Source organism: Gossypium arboreum, chromosome 1 (genome assembly GCF_025698485.1).
Source record: "Gossypium arboreum isolate Shixiya-1 chromosome 1, ASM2569848v2, whole genome shotgun sequence".
In the NCBI taxonomy this organism is placed as follows: domain Eukaryota; kingdom Viridiplantae; phylum Streptophyta; class Magnoliopsida; order Malvales; family Malvaceae; genus Gossypium; species Gossypium arboreum.
In genome coordinates this window covers 12,901,734-12,921,084 of record NC_069070.1, presented here as the reverse complement: position 1 = coordinate 12,921,084, position 19,351 = coordinate 12,901,734, and the positions used below count along the sequence as shown (strand labels likewise).

At 36.0% G+C, this 19,351-nt stretch overlaps 1 non-coding gene across 1 annotated transcript; it reads left to right on the top strand.

The window, feature by feature from the left end:
* The first annotated feature begins 11,287 nt into the window (after positions 1 to 11,287).
* LOC128282496 (small nucleolar RNA R71) lies at positions 11,288 to 11,394 on the top strand. The gene has a single exon (XR_008272779.1). It is a non-coding gene; the product is annotated as a small nucleolar RNA R71 (small nucleolar RNA).
* The last annotated feature ends 7,957 nt before the right edge of the window (positions 11,395 to 19,351 follow it).

Here is a 19,351-nt window from a genome sequence, read left to right as displayed (position 1 = left end):
TAACTGCACTGACTTGGTTGTAATACTAATATGTATATATTGTACTGAATCAGATTATAAGACACTCCTCTTGAAATTATATAGTGGAATTCAATGGAGTTTTGTGGTAATAATGCCTTCAATTTTTTTTCCTTTTTGGGGTAAATCATAAACCTGAGACACTTTTCCCTTTTGTGGTTTTATATTTGCTGCAAAAGCCATTGTACTAATGCATTATTAGTTAGATTAAGTCCTTTTTGTTGTGCTTTAGATATTTTTGTTTGGTCTTATTATGTATAAAATATTTTCAGCAGTTAGCTGCATAAAAATGGTAAAATGTTTTGGTCTTATACCAGGCTTGTTTCTGAAATTAGGCTTAAATTATACTTTGAACTATACTTGTTTTCCTACTTTAGTGCTTAATTTTTTTTTATTTCATTACTATTATTTTCGTCTTAGTTTACCTCAAATTTTATCAGTGTCCAATAAGAATATGTTGCGTGTCATGTTCTTGTTGGTGCATTTTTATTCCAAAGTAAATTGGGATAAAAATAATAATTCAGATACTAAAGTGTAAATAAAAAAATTTCAATGCCAAAATAATAATAATAATAATAATAATAATAATAATAATAATAATAATTTAAAGCCAATTTGTCTTAAAGCCCTAAGTTATTGTCATCGTGGACATGATGCTTGTGACTCTAAAAACTGTTCTTCAACTCATGGTGAAAACAGAGCAAAACCTTTCCTAAAACATGAAATTCGATACAGTGCCACGACCATGTCACATGGCCGTGGGCAATCCTGCCAAATCAACATGGGCATGCAACACGCCTATGTCTATAAGCCGTGGTAGAAACAGAGAAATTAACACGGGCGTGCGACACGCCCATGCCTACCACCTGTGGTCGAAACTGTCAAGATAACAAGGGTGTGCGTATATATACACGGGCGTAGGAGAAGTGAACGAAGCAGGACACGACCGTGTAACACGACCGAGTGGACCAACACGCCCAAAAAACACAGGCGTGGGCCGAATTTTAGAGGCGCCCAAATTTGAAAACCACGAAACGCACAAGTTGAAGCACAACTGTGTGCCCCAATATCTATATAAACCCACACTATTCATCATCCCCTTCCCCAATACCCTAACCCTAGCCGCCGCTCCCACCACTATCGTCGCCTCTTAAGCCCCGACCAGCACCCAAAATCCATCCTTTCTCTTCCATTTCCTTCCATAATGCATCCAAATCTTCTCTCTTATCCTCCCTTCCCTAGACATTCCTTTATTTTTCTCTCTTTCTCTACACTACAAACCCCCACCATTGCGCCGTCGCTCCTCCAACCACCGGTCCTCCAGTAATGGTCTTCTCTTCTCTTTTAGTTTATTTTTTATGCTTACTATCATGATGATCTTAATTTTACCCTATTACTTACATTTTTCTATTAATTGCTTACCATATCATCCTCATTCTTAGGATCTATTTCACATATTTTGTACCATTTTCTTACCATTATTAGCTACTTTTATCTATTTCGTGTTGAATTTAGTCATGCTATTACTAAGCCATTTGCCATAAAATTTCTATCGTCAAGTTCGATTGCTTTTGGTTGAGTCTTGTTAGTGTCACTAGTTTTTGGTTGAATTTGTTAGTTTAATTATATTCATGGTTAATTCCTTTTTGAAATTGTTAGCATATGTTATCTTCTTTGTTCATTAAGACATAATACTCGTTCTTCTTCTAAGTATACCATGTCAAATCCACATGGTAAGAAAATAACAGTCCCCGCTTCAAAAAAAGCAGAAGGGACCCGGAGCCATATCAGCAAGCGCATCTACCGAAGTGCGCCATCCCTTCCTACAGTTTTCCTTGGGACCCCAGGAGAACTTTTTCTGATACTCCATGTGAGATCCATTAGCGCAGGATGATGTATTAATTGGATCGCTCTAGAGCAGATTCAACTTGTTGACGCCGTCCGGGCTCTCCTGACTACTGACCCATGGAGGCTCTTCTTCGAGATCGTCGAGCCGACATACCTCGAGTTCACACTAGAACTCTGTTCGACCTTTCACTTTCAAATCGTTACGACAGAGTTCGATGTTCCCGAAATGGTCCAGTTCCGTCTCGGCGATTTAGTCTGCCAGTTGAGCATGCCTAAGTTCGGTGTCTCATTAGGACTATATACGGAGGAGTTCATGGACGGCCAAGACTTCGATAGTCTCCATCGCCACATCCATTATTCTCTTTCAAATTGCTGGAAGGCCCTAGTCCTTACTTCGGCCACTTATGACCGTAGTCGCTCCAAGGCATCGGCTCTCGCCCAATCTCTGAGATACTTACACGCCATCCTAGCCCACACCCTGACAGGATGGCGAGAAAGTACCAGCGTCATCAACACTAATGACGCCTATTTTTTATGGAACATGATGCATGGGCACATATTCGACCTCACTTATTTCATTGCCCCCGCCATTCGCCATCAGACAGAGCGGCATAGGAAGGGAGTCCTTTCCATCGGCCCTTATGTGACTCACCTGGTGCGATACTTCGGTCTTCTCAACACAGTGGTGCAAACATCCTCTCTCACTCTCATCAGTCAAATGTCCTCACAGGGCATCTCGAGTATGCTTCATATGAGGATGATGGAGCGACGACGTGGATTTGATCCTCCTCAGTACCGCCTCGTCCAGTTAGCCGAGCAGGAAGACCCAGAGGACATTACTGATGATGTCCCTCCACCTCACGAGGATCCACCATCTTAGCCACCACCTGTTCATCATCCAATTCATGTGGCTGCTTCACTCTCTGACATCTCTGAGCGTCTCACTCGATTCAAGCAGTAATGTTTTCAGCGCTTCGATTACATTGATACAACCTTACATCAGATTTGTCAGCACCTTCACATCTCATTGCCACCCCCACCTCGCGAACCATCTGGCAATGAGGATTTTTGAAGACTTTTTTTTATTATTTATTATTTTTACTTTTATCTTTATTTATCTTTTTAAATTACTTTTCATTTTATTTCTCTTTAATACTATTTTTATTTCATCTTTAGGTTTTACAATTTATATTATATAATTTAATACTATTTCATCTTGTGGAGGATACTCCGGTAGTGGACTTGTGGAGGACCTTGTGGAGGATACTGTTATAATATTCTTTTGGCGCTGGACTTGTGGACTAACAACCTTTACCACTACCGGAGTATCCTCCTCCAATCTCACCCTTGTCTTAGCCAATTACTTTTCATGACTCCAATTCAAGGATTCCATTTAAAATTCAGAAAGTTTCACTTCTCTCCCTATCTTATGATCTTATATCTATATTTTTCACTAAATCTATCTTTGTACATTGAGGACAATGTACATCTTAAGTGTGGGGGGTTATTTATATCATTATCAGAAAAATCCCTGAATTTTGTCTTATTCTCACGTGACTCACTCATATCACTATTAGAATGAATTTTGATTAATTTATGATTTTTATTGATATGTCTTGAATTAAAACATAGGCATTTATGCATTGATTGTTTAAACTGTAAGGCATTAGAGAATCAAGCATAACAAGTTGATTTCTGAGAATTAAAAATCTTTAGGTTATTTCCCCAAGTTTAGGTATTATCTTGAAGTTGAAAGTTATAGGATTAATATCAAAAAGCCATAATTTTTGTGATATCTTGAGCCTTTAGAGCATATATTATTTCTTTCATGCTTACTTTTATTGTTGCTATGTGATCGCGTGATTCGTAACAAGTAATAAATATTTATAATGAAGATCAAACCTAGACTAACTATTATCACGATGAAAAGGCAAGCACACCTATTGAACAATAGTATAGTAATGGAAAAACCGGGATATCGTACCCAAGGGAACCAAAAGTACTAGTAATAACTATCTTTTTATTATTTAACCTAGACATAAAGAGGGGTTATTTATTAAACTAATTAACTAAACTAATTAACTAACTAAACTAAAGAAAAAAGTAAATTTGGAAAAAGACTTGAAGAAAAGTAATTGATAAAGACGACACCCAAGGAGGAATCCACCAAGATTTCACTTGTTATCTGACTCTGAACTAGACGATTTATTCACTTGACTTGATTCGTGAGACTCCCTAACCTATATTATTTTCTCTTTCGAGAATAATAACGTCTAACCCTCAGTTGAATTAATCAAAATCTCTTTCTTAATTAAAACCCCTAGGGAAGCAGTAAATCGATCTATGGACTCTCATATTAGGTTTCACCCTAATCTGGCAAAATCTCGTAACCCTATTTCTAGGCGTTCGATCAACCCCGCTTAATTATGCCAAATCTATTCTTAGACAGGGACTTTTTCTCCTCTGCATAAGTACATCAAATCATGAATTAATACCCGGAATATTAACTCAAGCATTAAGAACACATAATTAAGAACAAATCAAGTATTTATCATGCAGTTCAGATAATAATAACAAGATCCATCATAGGTTTCAACCCCCTTAGGTATCTAAGGGGTTTAGCTCATAATAAAATAAGAGTACATCTCAAAAGTATGAAAATAACAAAACATAAAGAAAACTCTAAAGCCCCTGAAGGAATTCTGAGAGAGATCTTCAGTCTTGGAATAGCTCCAACTTTTGGGATGGATCGTCTGGCTTCCTTCAAGTAATTCTCGGTGTGTGGTTTTGTACTCCAAAAAAGTTATGGAGGGAATAAGGGGCTTTCTAAGTCATACTTAGGGTGTATATATAGGCTTTGGATTGGTATTCTTCTTCCCTAAATATCCTTTTCCGTGTAAAATACAACTCTTTGAAAAAGGGACATGGCTGTATGCCACGGCCGTGTAACGTGTTTGCAAGGCCGTGTTCGATCCGTTAAATTACACACTACTGTGTGGGTCAATAGCTAGGCCGTGTGAATCGTGAAAGCCTTGGTCAACACCCTCGAAAGACACGGGCGTTTGAGCAGCCCGTGTGGCAAGGCTTAGGCCATGTCATCTTCTCGATTTGGTCTGTTTTATCCCTTTTTGGCTCGTTTTTGGCTCCTTTTGACTCTTGGTGCTCTCCTGAGTACAAAACATGAAATAACCAGATTAAGAGCACCAAAATCCACAAATCTAGTGATAAACATCCATAAATATGCTAAGTATTTGGGGTAAAAATATGTATTATTTGGCATTTATCAAATACCCCCACACTTAAGCATTTGCTTGTCCTCAAGAAAAACTCTCATTTACTACTAGAATTCATTCCTTTCAATCATATAATCATTACTGATAATGTTACAAACTATTCCACGGAAAATCATACAGTGAGAATTCAACTATAGGGGCATTAAAAGCATCAAACAATCTAAATCGAATATTTTGATAATAAAATTATAGGTAATCTCTTTCCTCTAAGTAATTAACTTTAGTCCTAAATATACAAGAGATGACATCCTCACTAAGGATTCACTCAAATCACTCAAAGTGCTTAAGGTTCAAGATTAAGCACTCGATTGTCTAACATGAGAAGTTATTACTATAGGCTTGCATGAAAATAAAATCTCCACCACTTGTAAATGATATGATACACAAATCAAAAGGCCTTTGCATGGTTGTAACGAGGTTTAGGTTACGGGTATGGATACAAGCTGAAGAGACAAAGGTTAGAATCAAGATAATTTCAATTTAGAATCAAGATAATTTCAATATATTACCCCCACTATCAAAAACTTAATTACTGAATCACAAACAAATATTTAGAACTATATTACATAAGCTCATGAAAACTTTAGTTTGTTGAGGATTACAATAATAATATTGAGTTTTTTTTTTTAAGAACAAATCAAGTCAATACAATATAGAAATCATACTTCATGATTCAGTAACAAAAAATGGTGAACATAATGAGGTAACAATATTGAATTTAATCTCGATAAAAAAGGGTAAATTAAGTAAGAGGATTTCAACAATAATGGGTTAATGGGTTAATGATGAGGGTTAATCAATAAAAAAGGTTAGTAGGCTCAAAGGGGGTTCACTAAGGGTTTAATTATGTGGGAAGGCTTTTTATAGAGTAAGTGGGTTATATCCTAAGTGCCTTTATCATCTCAGTATATCAAATCATACGTGTGATCTCGACATGTATAATCGAAGCAAGTTCTAGAATAACAGTTCAATGTTGACACACTTAAACCACAAAAGAAGTGAGCAAGAAAGAAAGCTATATGCTCAAAAGGCTCAAAAATCTCACCAAAAATTTGGGTTTTTTATGTCATTCCTGTATACTTAAGATTTCAAGATAATACCTCAATTTAGGAAAATAATCTAAAGAATGTTAGTTCTCAAAATATCAACTTATCATGCTCGATTCTCTAATGTCCTATAACCAAATAATCATGCATAATTCCCATGGTCTAATTTATGACATATCAACAATAATAATAGATCAATCAGAATTCATTCGATCAAGATTATGAGAAAATCACTTAAGCACAAGACCAAATTCAGATATTTGAGAATAATGCAAAAAGTTAGGTTTCATGTTCATGTTCACCCTCCCCACGCTTAAGATGTACATTGCCCTCAATGTACAAAGATAGACTATTCAAAATAAAGAAAATCATAAGAGGGAAGGAGGTGAAACTCCCTATTATATGGATGCAAAGCTTGATTCTGAGGCTGGAGTGTTTGGGGAAAGTGGTAGCTGCCACTGTTCTTGGCTAGATGAAGAAATTGGGTCGTTGAACATGGCACTTATTGGGTATTGTTCCCTACTTGTTTCCTCATTTCGTAAAATATTCCTAGCTGCTTTGCTTGGAAGTCTGTAGAATCATGAAGAGCTCATTAAGAGTTGGTGTAGAAGAGAGCGTAGTGGGATTACTTGTTAGAAATACCAAAAAAATGAAGAAAGTAAAATTTACTAATATAGATATGTCTTTCAAAAGAAAATAATACAATTGAAATGAAAATAAAAATAAAAATAAAAATAAAAAGATAGGAGGATTCAATGATCCTCGTCAGTGGGGCCCTCAGGTGGTGGCGCTGGAGTGGCGATGTGAAAGTCTTTGGTATAGTCTCTTTGCATCACTACCGCATGTCGATCCATCCGTCATCATGTCGCCGATCTTGCTCGTGAATCATCTCAAACTGTGTAGTGCAATACTGCTCGAAGTGAGCGAGTCGGTCGAAAAGGTGTGCCAATGAAGCAGCCGCATGAACTGGTCGTTCCCTAGGTGGCGTGGTAGAAGGCTCCTCGTACTGTAGGGGAACATCATCAAGAATGTCCTCAAGATCCTCCTCGTCAATGGCATGAGTGAGACGGTACTGAGGAGGATCGATCCCATATCGGTGCTCGATCATCCTCATGTGTAACATATTCATGATGCCTTGTGAGGACATTTAACCTATCAGTGTAAGCACTGATGACTGGGCCATGCTGTTGAGGAGGCTGAAGTGTCTGGCAAGATGCGACACATAGGGGCCGATAGAGATTACTCCCTTCCGATGCTGCTCGGTCTAATGGCGAATGGAAAAAGTGATGAAATATGCCAAGTCAGTCACGTGTGCATTCACCATGTACCATAAATAGTAGGCGTCGTAGGTGTTGACGACACCCGTGCTCTCTCTCCTTCCGGTCAAGGTATGTGCTAATATGGCATGGAGATATCGTAGGGAAGGGGCGAGAGCTGAGGCATTCGAGTGGCTGGGGTCATAGGTGGAAGAGAGTGGTGCCAAAGCCTTCTAGTACAAGGAGGGAGAAATGTAGATATTGTGTGGTAGTGCATTCATGTCCTCCTCCTTCATAAACTCATCGGTGTAAAGTCCCAGAGCGACTTCAAACTCTGGGACACTCATCACGCTAACTAGACCGCCTAACCGAAAGTGAATGGTGCCTGGGTCGTCATTGTTCGTCATCACCACCTGTAAATGAAAAGTAAAGCATAATTCTAAAGTTAGCTCTAAATAAGTGGGTTCGGTAATAGCGAAGAACCATTCCCATGGGTCTGTGGACAGGAGAGCGCGGATGGCATCAGCTAGGTGGACTTGCTCTACTGCAGCCCAGTCGATGCAGTGACTTGTAGTGAGGGGTCACGCCCGTAGTATCTGAAATAGCTCCTTCTGCGAAGCTTGTGGAAACTCAAGGAATGGGTGTCAAACTTCAGCTGTAGCACGTACCGAGGAAGAACCCAGTCCCCTACGTCTCTTTAAGGATGGGACCACGGCCTTCTTGCCTCTCGATGATAACATAATGTACCTGAAAATGTATGAGCATTGATATAATAGGTCCAAGATGTGTTAACATTTAACGATATCAAGCGAAAGGTGAAAAATTTATATGATTATTCAGAAACATTTACTGGAATCAAAGATGCATCATCAGTTAAGCAAGAATCCTAAAACTAGTATATGCTATTTAGTAGATTAAACAATTCAAATATAGAAAATACTATAGCAAATTCCTAACTTATTCAGAACAAATTGGTAACAGTAACAATATCTTTTTAAGGCATATAAAATACTAATGTAGTAATGCAAATTGGAAAAACAAGGTTGAGAAAGTGAACCAAAAGCTGTTGTAGGGTGGCGCACGGGCGTGTTGGTGGAGAGCACGGGCGTGGGGTGTGAGTGTACAACCGTGTGAAGGAAAAATGGAGGGAAAAGAGAGGGGAAAGTGAGGATTGATGCAGGGGGAGTGGATTTGAGGGTGGTTTGGGGGTTGGGGAAGTGAGAATCTGGGGAATGGTGGCCGGAATAGGGATTAAGGAGTGGAGAAGGGGAGATTTCGGCTAGGGTTTTGAAAGGAAAAAGAAAATGAACAGTGATTTGCTTATGTAGGGGAGGTGCACACAGCCTCGGGCCATGCCCGTGTACTTTGAAGGTGAGCCCATGTTTTTCAAATTTTGCAATTTAGGTCGTACCCAACTTTGTTCGCTTCTCCCATGCCCGTGTATTGTTGTCCACGGCTTAACGGCACGGGCGTATCTTACACCAGTGTCAAACAAACAGAATCGAGCCTTACCTCTGGCACGCCCGTATTTTTCCATTCCCATGCCCGTGTTAACCTATCAAGTTCCCCTACGGCTATGTTGCACGGCCATGGGGATTTATCGCATCCAGTGTTTTGGGGAAATCATGTCTTGGTTCCACACGATCGTATCGCACGGCCATTTCTCTTCCCCTGTTTGGCCATTGCATTAGGCACACCCGTGTGTCTGGCCGTGTGTGTTGAAAAACTTTGCAATTCAAAGATAAAGTTAATGATTCAAAGTGTTAGAAATTAAAAATAAAGAAATAAAAATATGTTAGTGCTCGGGTTGCCTCCCAAGAAGCGCTTATTTATAGTCTAAGCTCGACTTACCTCTCTAGTGAATGGTCAGGGTGGTTTGAGGAGTTTATACTCCTCATTCCTGCTATCAATCTCATCAAAATAGGGTTTTAATCGGGTGTTGTTTACCTTAAAAGTGTCAAACTTGGGGTGACTCACCTCCATCGTACCGAATGGAAAAATACTGAGTACCATAAGAGGGATTTCCTCATTTGGTGTGGTTGTGACAATGTGAGGATCTGCGACATCTAGTAAAACTTTATCGCCAACCTTAAGTTGATTCGGAGAGGTATCGACCTTGTTTTGACGTAGTTTCGGTTTATCATGTGTTCTCAGTTTGTGTACTCGCCATTCGTCTAGCTCCTCTATCCGTAGCCTTCGTTCTTCATGAATGTGTCCTCTATCATTCTTGGAACATGGCTCGTGAACTTCTTTAAAGCTTAATTTCTGCAAAATCATATTGTCAGTTTTAGTAGATTGGTGTTGACTATTACCTTCAATGTTCGATGTGATGCCAGAATTACGAGCTTGAAGGGTGATCGTTTCGTCTCGCATACGAAGTGTAAGCTCACCTGTGCCAACATCAATAATTGTTTTAGCAGTTGCTAAAAAGGGCCTTCCTAAAATCAAAGGGGTGTTATTATCCTCCTCTATGTCTAGAACAACGAAATCAGCGGGAAATATGAACTTATCTACTTTCACGAGTACATCTTCAATAATACCCTTAGGGAATCTTATAGTTTTATCTGCCAATTGAATGCTCATCCCAGTTTGTTTAGGTTTCCCAAGACCTAGTTGCTTAAACATTTTGTAAGGCATTACGTTAATACTAGCCCCTAAATCAGCTAATGCATGACTTATATCTAAACTACCAATTAAACAAGGAATTGTAAAACTCCCTGGATCTTTTAATTTGTGGGTAGCTTATTCGTAGAATAGCTGAACAGACTGTGTTTAGCTCACATACGACACTTCGTCCAACTTCCGCTTATTTACTAAAAGGCCTTTTAAAAATTTCATTGCATTTGACATCTGGGACAAAGCTTCAATAAACGGTAGGTTAATATGTAATATTTTTAAAAGTTTGAGGAATTTACCAAATTTTTTGTCTAAGCGGTCTTTCCTTGTCGCGTTAGGGTATGGGACATGAGGTCTATATTCTTCATTCACCGTTTTGTTATGACTTACCTCACTTTTACCTTTGCTCACCACAGTTTCTTGCATCAATTCTGGCTCAGGCGCAATGAATCCTTCCTTATCTTGAGTACTAATTGCGTTGAGGTGTTCCCTTGGGTTAGGTTCAGTATTACTTAGTAAACTACCTTGTGGTCGTTCAGAGATTAGTTTGGATAGCTGACCTATCTGAGTTTCGAGTCCTTGGATCGATGCTTGTTGATTTTTAAGCGCTGTCTCTGTATTTTGGAAATGGGTTTCTAACATTAATATGAATTTTGAGAGCATCTCCTCAAGGTTCGATTTCTTCTCTTGTTGATAAGGTGGCTGTTGAAAACCCTGAGGATTTTGTGGCTTTTGATTTCCTTAACCACTCTAGGAGAAATTTGGGTGGTTCCTCCAATCTGTATTATAAGTATTACTGTATGGGTTATTTTGAGATCTAAAGTTATTGTTACCCATATAGTTGACTTGTTCCTCTTCGGTTGTAGGATTGAAGGATTGATATTCTGTATGCACACCTCCTCTACTTGAGTCACACCTCATTACTGGATGTACCTGCGTAGAACGAAGAAAACCATCAATCTTTTTATTGAGAAGTTCTACCTGATTTGACAACATAGTAACTGAGTCGACGTTATAAACGCCGGCTATTTTTGTTGGCTTAGTCCTCATGACTTGTCACTGATAGCTATTCAGTGACATGTCTTCAATAAATTCATAAGCCTCTTCAGGTGTTTTGTTGTTGATGGTTCCGCCAGTAGCTGCGTCAACCATTTGCCGAGTCGAGGGATTCAAACCATTGTAGAATGTTTGTACTTGCAGCCAAAGTGGTAACCCATGGTGAGGGCACCTTCTCAGTAAGTCTTTGTATCTCTCCCATGTATCGTAAAGTGTTTCTAAATCCATCTGCACAAAAGAAGAGATATCATTACGTAATTTAGCCATTTTAGCCAGCGAAAAGTATTTTAGTAAAAATTTTTCGGTCATTTGTTCCTAAGTAATAATTGACCCTCGTGGCAACGAGTTCAACCACTGTTTAGCTTTTTTCCTCAATGAAAAAGGAAATAACCGAAGACGAATGGCATCATAAAAAACACCATTGATTTTAAATGTATCGCAAAATTCCAGGAAGTTTGCTAAGTGAGCATTGGGATCTTCATCCTGCAAACCATCAAACTGAACAAACTATTGTATCATTTGAATTGTGTTAGGTTTCAGTTCAAAAGTATTTGCAACTACAGCCGGTCTAACTATGCTAGATTCAATTCCTGTTAGAGAAGGTTTAGTATAGTCATACATAGTATGTGGAGCAGGATTTTGATTAGCCGCAATTGTAGGAGGTAGCTGATTGCCTTGGTTTTCAGCCATCTCTTCGGTTGGGGGTTGAATATTGTCTTCTTGCTCGTTCTCTGTGTATCGTAAGCTACGCCTTATCTCTCTTTGATTTCTACGAACTGTACGATCGATTCTTCGTCAAAAAGTAATGGTCCCGACGGGTTTCTTCTAGTCATAAACTATAAAAACTTACCAAGAGAAAGAATAAGTAAATTAATAAATAATAAAAATTAAATTAAATTAAATTGCAAGAAAAATAAATGGCTAAAGTAATAAAAATTGAGCGTTCTTAATATCTTAGTTCCCCGGCAATGGCGCCAAAAACTTGATCGCGTGATTCGTAACAAGTAATAAATATTTATAATGAAGATCAAACCTAGACTAACTATTATCACGACGAAAAGGCAAGTGCACCTATCAAACAATAGTATAGTAATGGCAAGACCGGGATATCGTACCCAAGGGAACCAAAAGTACTAGTAATAACTATCTTTTTATTATTTAACCTAGAAATAAAGAGGGGTTGTTTATTAAACTAATTAACTAATTAAACTAAAGCAAAGAGAAAATTTGGAAAAAGACTTGAAGAAAAGTAATTGATAAAGACGACACCCAATGAGGAATCCACCTATATTTCACTTGTTATCTGACTTTGAACCAAACGATTTATTCACTTGACTTGATTCATGAGACTCCCTAACCTATATTATTATCTCTTTCGAGATTAATAACGTCTAACCCTCAGTTGAATTAATCGAAATCTCTTTCTTATTTAAAACCCCTAGGGAAGCAGTAAATCGATCTATGGACTCCCATATTAGGTTTCACCCTAATCTGGAAAAATTTTGTAACCCTATTTCTAGGCATTCGATCAACTCCGCTTAATTATGCCAAATCTATTCTTAGACATGGACTTTTGCTCCTCTGCATAAGCACATCAAATCATGAATTAATACCCGGAATATTAACTCAAGCATTAAGAACACATAATTAAGAACAAATCAAGTATTTATCATACAATTCAGATAATAATAACAAGATCCATCATAGGTTTCAACCCCCTTACGTATCTAAGGGGTTTAGCTCATAATAAAATAAGTGTACATCTCAAAAGTATGAAAATAACAAAACATAAAGAAGACTCTAAAACCACTAAAGGAATTCTGAGAGAGATCTTCAGTCTTGGAGCAGCTCCGACTTTTGGGATGGATCGTCTGGCTTCCTTCAAGTAATTTTCGGCGTGTGGTTCTGTAATCCAAAAAAGTTCTAGAGGGAAGAGGGGGCTTTCTAAGTCATACTTAGGGTGTTTATATAGGCATTGGATTGGCTTTCTTCTTCCCTAAGTATCATTTTCTGTGTAAAATAAAACTCTTTGAAAAAAGGACACGCCCGTGTGCCACGACCGTGTAACGTGTTTGCCAGGCCGTGTTCGATCCGTTAAATTGCACACGGCCGTATGGGTCAATGGCCAGGCCGTGTGAATCGTGAAAGCCTTGGTCGACACCCTCGAAAGACACGGGCATGTGAGCAGCCCGAGTGGCAAGGCTTAGGCCGTGTCATCTTCTCGATTTGGTCTGTTTTGTCTTTTTTGGCTCCTTTTGACTCTTGGTGCTCTCCTGAGTACAAAAAATGAAATAACCGGATTAAGAGCACCAAAATCCACAAATCTAGTGATAAACATCCATAAATATGCTAAGTATTTGGGGTAAAAATATGTATAATTTGGCATTTATCACTATGAGTGCGTCAATATTGATTTGTTATTCTAGAACTTGCTTCGGTTATGCATGTCAAGACCACACCATTGATTTGATATGTCGAGACGATAAAGGCACTTAGGTTTAACCCACTCGCTCGATAAAAGTCTACCTTCATAATTAACCCTTAGTGAACCCTCTTGAGCCTAACAAGCCATTCATTGATTTACCCTCAATATTAACCCATAACCAATTTTTGTTAGAATTCCCTCAATTAATTTGATCCCTATTTTTGTCGAGATTTTATTTGAATAAACTGCTTAGCTATGTTTTATTTTTGATAGTTAGCAAAGTTCTATATTACTTGATTTATTCTTAAAAAAAAACGAAGTTGCTACAATTGAGATTTGTCATCTAGCATATTACGAAATTATGTAATGCTTAGATTAAAACGATGTTATCCATGAAGAAAAGCTCAATTCTAGGATCATCTAATTAGGAATGTAATTTTTCAGTTTTAGTATTTTTCTAGTTAAGTAATTTTTCAATTCAATCTCGACTCTAACCTTCTCTTTCAGCTTGTGACCACACCCCCTAACCAAAGCCACGTTACAACCCTTTAATTACCTTTTGATTGATATATCATCTCAATATATAGTGGTGGAGATTTTATTTTCACGCAAGCCTATGGTAATAACTTTTCATATTGACTGTTGAGTGCTAAATTTGTCCTTAAACACCTCGAGTGATTTGAGTGAATCTTTAGTGAGGATGTTAAACCCTGTAATATTTTGAATTAAAGGTGATTACTTAAATAAGGAGAGACACCTATGTTTTCGTGATAAAATGCTCAACTTGGAATGTTTGAAACTTTGATGTTCTTCTAGTTAAATTCTCAATGTATGATTACTTATGGATTATTTTGAGATATTTTTTATAGGAATTATAAGTTGAGAAAAAAATGAATTCTTAATTGTGAATTGAGGATTTTGCTTGAGGACAAACAAATGCTTAAGTGTGGGGGTATTTGATAAGTCGTAATTTATACATAGTTTTATCCCATGCTTAGCACATTTTTGGATAAATTATCATTAGATTTATCGAATTTGATGCTTCTATTCCTTTAATTTTGTGTTTTATACTTAGGTGAGAATAGGAGAGTAAAAAGAGCGAGAAACGGGCCAAAAACGGAGAAAATGGGTCAACATGGGAAATCAACACGGCCTGAACTTCCTCACACGGGTAGACCACACGCCCATGTCTATTTAGCAGACTTTAGCATGACCTAAACCACTCTACATGAGCGTGGCACACGGATGTGTCCCTGTCGAGCCCAAATCTAGTTCTACTTCGAAAAAGACTACTTTTAAGGGTTTGGAAGCATCCCAAAGCCTATATAAACACCCGAGGAGTCACCTAGAGAAAGACATGGAGTGGAAGGCAAGGAATTACTCGAAGAAAGCCGATTGATCCATCTCAGAAGCTGGATTCTCCTTCAAGACTGAAGATCTCCCTTTAATTTCCTTCAGGGGTTTTTAGGTTTCTTTATGTTTTGTTATTATTATTCTTCTGTGATGTTGTCCTTTACACATATGAACTAAATCCCCTAAATAACTAAGGGGGATGAAACCTAAGACAGATCTTGTTACTATTTTCTGAATTATATGATAAACACTTGATTTGTTCTTAATTATGTGTTCTTAATTCTTGCTTTAATATTTCAGGATATTGATTCAAGTATTGATGTGCTTATTCAGAGGAGCAAAAGTCCCTGTCTAAGAGTGGATCTAGCATAATTAAGCGGAGTTGATTGCACTTCTAGACATAGGGCAACATAAATATGCCGAATTAGGGTCAAACCTAATAAGGGAATCCATAGATCGAGTTAATGCAACACTAAGGGTTTTAATTAGAAAGAGATTTCAATTAATCAACCTAGGGTTAGACGTTGTTAGTATTGAGAGAGATAATAATATAAATTAGGGATTTCTATGGATCGAGTCAAGTGAATAAATCGTCTAGTTCAGAGTCAAATAACAAGTGAAGTCTAGGTGGATTCTTCCTTGGGTATTGTCTAAATCAATCAGTTTTCCCAAAAGTATTTCCCCAATTTACTTTCTGTGCATTCTTAGCTTAATTAATTAGTTTAGATAAAGCAAATCCCCTTATTTTTAAGCTAGATAATGAAAAGAAGGTTAATACTAGTACTTTTAGTTCCTGTGGGTTTGACATTCTGGTCCTGCTATAAGCTATACTATTGTTTGATACGTGCGCTTGCCTTTATCGTGATAATAGTTAGTTTCCAAGTACGATCAATCATAAATGTAAAAGTTATCACCCACATCAATAACCAAGATTCAATACCTATAGACTATTGAGACAATGAAGAGACTGAAGAGGTAAGAACAAAAGCATCTTCATCTGGCACATCCAAACGTAAAAGAAAAAATGCTCAAGAAAGTGTTGTTGATGAAAAAATTAAATTTGTGGGTGAACAACTTGGAAAAATTGCTAATGCTTTGGAACAATTTACTGCGAATAAGACACCTCATCTTTACGAAGAAGTGGTGTCGATAGAGGTAGAAGGATTTGATGATGACTTCCCGTGTTCTGTGTTTGATTATCTAGTGAGTCATTAATCTGAGGCAAAAGCTTTTTTATTTAAAAGTAAGAAGCATAAAAAATTTTGGCTTCAAAAATTTTCTCAAGGTTGAAGATATTAATACTTTTAATGTGGTGTAATATTAGTTATGCACTTGGACAATGTTGTTGTTATCATGTGGTGTACTACTAATTATGCATTTGGATAATATTATTAATTTCTAGTATTAATTATGGTTTGAAAGTTAATTTATAATTATTCAATCCTTGTTTTTATTTTTATAACACAATTACAAATAATTTATTTGACTTTGGTTGTTTTCAATTTATGACGGTTAATATTCTAGTTTAATAATTGAGCATTATTATATATTTAAAATGATTTATTTATTTATAAATAAATCATTGCAATATATGTAAAAATATTTTAAAATATAAATTTATTAATATACATAATAAACTCAATTAAGCAATGAAAAGATTAAATTTCTTAAAACAGCTTTTCCGAAAAATATTTTCAGGAAATCTGCCAAACAACAGAAGATATTTTACACAGTTTCATCCAAACACCAGAAAAGTAAATCATTATCCAGAAATCATTTTCCGAAAAATATTTTACGTGGTGAAAACCACATCTATCTCATATCTCATATAGATGCTCACTCTCAAGCTATCACTGAGTCTACTCACACAAGCTGTCAGTCAAGACGTAGCTACACGGTGCTGCTCACACAACTTTTAAAGTAACCACAACACATGTTGAAAAATCAGCCACAGGTAGGACGTACGAGACCAGCACCCAAAGCACAGTAACCCCTAATGACATGTCATTTGTATCCTATCTATTCCTAAGGTTCAACCGGGATCCATACATCGTCGAAACTTCTTCGAATATTTTCGTGGAGTTGTATCATCACAATTACAATAATAAAGCATTTAAAACACATTTAATTTAATGCTTATCAACATATGAACTTACCTCCTATTTATACGGAGATAATCGACCGATCAATCCACTATTTTATCCTTGCCTCTATCTAATTCCGAACGTGGCTTTTCTTGATCTACATAATCAAATTTAAATAATTTAATAATTATTCTATTCAATTCAATCTAATTTCATGTTATGGCAAAATTAACATTTTGCCCTTAAACATTTGACTTCTTTACAATTTAGTCCCTAGGCTCATAAAATAAAATTCATGAAATTTTCTCTACACCCAAGCTTAGCTGAATTTTATAGGTGCTCATAGCAGCCCATACATTCCAAAAATTCACACATTTAACACACAGTTTTTACATTTCTCAATTTAGCCCCTATTTGACAATTTCATTAAAAATCCTTTAACAAAAGTTATTTATTTAACAACAAGGATTCATTTTCTTCCATTAAACTTCAAAAATAACTAGCATGATCTCATGTTAAAACCCTATAATTTCAAACATTTTGCCAATTGGTCCCCTAGTTAGCTATGTTAAGCAACAACGGTCCTGAAAACATAAAAATCAACAAAAACAGGACAAGAATTCACTTACATGCAAGGGGTTTAAGTTGCTGAAATTTTAAGCTCTCAAATAGCCAAAACATTGCTGAAATTTTCAATTGCATGAATGGGGAAAAAGATGACACTTTTATTTTATTAAATTTTAACCTTTAATTGTCTAATTACTTAACTACCCTTACCTAACTTTAAAATTTTCATAAATACCAGCCATGCACATCCACTAACTTTATTAGTGGTCTAATTACCACATAAGGACCTCCACTTTAAAGTTATATAGCTATTTAATACTTTTAGCTAATAGAACACAATTTTTACACTTTATGCGATTTAGTCCTTATTCACAAATTGAGCACACAAACGGTAAATTTTCTTAACAAAATTTTTATACCACAATACTATCATACTGTAGACCACAAAATAATATTAAAATAATTTTTACAATATCGGATTTGTGGTCCTGAAACCACTGTTCCAATTTCACTAAAAACGGGTTGTTACATCAAAGTTGATTTTGATCAACGAATCTGTTGGGGGGTTCCATTCCTCATTTCCTTCCAATCTAGTTATCTTTCTATAACAGCCCAATTTTCAATGATGTCAGAAAAAGTGGTTTGAGACCACTAAAATTTGACAAGTGAGCTTATAAATTGTTATTTAGTATTTATGAGCCAATCATGAATTTAAGAAAGCTTATGAATTAGTGATTTGTGCTTTAGAAATATTTATCAAATTAATTAGTTTTAAAACTGAGGTATCGAGACCTCGATTTCATAAACCGAGCCATAAATATTTTTATAAATATTTACGGAGTGTCATTGAGTTAGTATTAAAATTTTGTTAGAAAATTTTAACGTTTTGAGAGTTAATTAATTAAAAAGGATCAAATTAAAAAAAAATGCATTCCCAAGACTCAGTTCTCGTAAATCGGATTCGTAAATATTTATTAAAAATATTTACGAAGATAGTTGTGAAGTTAATTAGGTTTCGGTTAAGTGAATTTGCTTGAACTAAAAGTAATTAGGTATAAGGACTAAATTGTATATAGGGTGAAAGTTGAATTATAGATTAAAGAAAAATTAAAAGGGCTAAATAAGCAATTATGCCATTGATTATAAATGAGGCGGTATAAAGATTTTTTTTGAATTTAATATATATTATATTAAAATAACTTTTACTTAACATATAAGTATAAATATATATTATATTATATTATATTATATTATATTATATTATATTATATTATATATAATAAAACAAATAAAGAAATAATAAATAAATAGAAATAGAAAAGAAAGCCAAAGCAGAAACGAAACAGAGAAGGAAAGAAAGAAAAGAAAAAAAGAAAGAAAGAAAGGAGAAAAAGCTAGGATTTTCAAGGGTTATAAGCTCAATTGGTAAGTTAATTTAGTTCATTTTCTTGTAATTTTTATGTTTTTAGAATTTCGGTATTAAATACTACCCGACCCATGTCAAAATTTAGAAATTATTGAGTTTTTAAATGTTGTTAATGTTGAATAATTAGAGTATTAGGGATTAAATTGATAGATTTTCAAGGTAGAAATAAAAAGGATTGAATTATAGAATAAATTGTAAATTTTGTGTAATAGGAATAAATTGTGAAAAATTCAAAATTTAGGAATTTATGTGAAAATAGGGGTTGAATTTAGTCTAAGTGGAATTTGCATGAAAATAAAGAATTAAATGTGAGAAATAAAGTTAGTCTCGATTTAGAGACTAAATTGAAATTTAGGCAAATAT